Source organism: Octodon degus, unplaced genomic scaffold (genome assembly GCF_000260255.1).
Source record: "Octodon degus isolate 3935 unplaced genomic scaffold, OctDeg1.0 scaffold00165, whole genome shotgun sequence".
NCBI lineage: Eukaryota > Metazoa > Chordata > Mammalia > Rodentia > Octodontidae > Octodon > Octodon degus.
Window position 1 is genome coordinate 266,620 of NW_004524741.1, and position 1,603 is coordinate 268,222.

Genomic DNA, 1,603 nt, shown 5'->3' on the forward strand with positions numbered 1-1,603 from the left:
GTTAGTCAGAACATAGCATTAAGCATGTCTATTGCTTTACTCAAAATGTATCTTTAACTTAAAGTTTCCTCACCACATTTTTCATGATCTTTGTGTAATTATCATTCCAATGAACTGAAATGTTCTTCACAAATAAGTACCAAAGTATATCTGCATTCTGCTTGTCTGTTTGTGGATCTATGATTACTTTGTTTCTGGTGATATGTTTTATCCTACCTTGTAGAGATGAATTAAATAATAGCAATATTTTTCTTGGTTCCAGTACTGATCAGTGTCCTAGAAACATAATCTAATAGTTATTTGATCAATATACTTCTAGGAAACAAGGATAAAAATTAGAAATCACATTCTCCAGGACTTATTTGGAATAGTTTGCAGAGATAGCAGGTCAAACTAATGGGCAAAATAGGTGAAACTCACTTTTCTCTGGAAAATTTTGAGTACATACACATAGAATGTACAATATCTTAGTGAAAAGGCTATGAAAACTCTTCCTAGACACACACTTTCACACACATGTGCATGTGCCAATGGGCCACAGGCAAACTAATTTTTAATTAGTGATTTCTTTTTCCTTTAATTGAGTCACTGTACTCAGTTTCCTTCCTTGGCTGCTACACTGGCTTCGCTGTGGTTCTTAATGATTACATATGGTACATAGTGAAACGAGAAACCAAATTGATACCATGTAAGGCAAATGAATTTTTCAAATATGTGGAAATGAATAAAGTTAGTAGCTTGCAAAATCAAAATGACAAAATACTATAGTTAATGGTTATAAGGCAGAGAACCACACAGAATTGTCCAGAAGGAGAAACAAGAAAACATCTGATTTCATTGAAGGCCAATGAATAAGGTGTGATTTGTTATGTAGTTAGACAAGCAACATCAAGTTAGGAAGACATCTTCCTTACACAAGAAAAAGAAACTAGGAGAAAAGAGAAAGCCCTGAAACAACCCAGTAAGATCCCCTTTTTGGTCAGCCTGAGACATAGTAATAAGAGAGTGTGAGGAGGGAGCTTCTGATTGACTGGGGGCAGTTTTATTTCTCTCAAAATTTCTTGGGTAAAGAAAGGAAACCAACATTAATAATGAAGATTTCAGATATATGAAGGAAATGGAAAATAGTGCCCCACACTAAGCATTGGACAGATCCAAACTGATACAGCAGTGGTGGAAAATTCCTTCATTTTCTGAATACTTATTTCCTTTGAGAAATTCACAGCTAACAGCAGGATACTGAACTGGAACTATTTAATCAATAAAATAATATCAGTCACATGTTTATGCCTTGATCCATGGCCACCTCTGTATCTAGAGGAGCAGTCTCTCAAGGATAATCTGTTCATATGTAGTATCATTATTTTATTACAGGACAAGAAATATTTCCTTAAGTATGGAGATTAAGTCTTGATTAGAATTATTAAGAAATAGTTTGGTTGCTTCAGTCATTAGTTTTAGCTGTTAGGTTGATCTGCATAAAGTTTTCAAAAGTTAATAGGAACTAAGATAGAAATCAGACCCTAGCACAACTGTGTTTCCATTTAAGACCTCAAGGACAGATTGTGGGATGACAGTTGAGCTTATGGTTCTATATAACAGA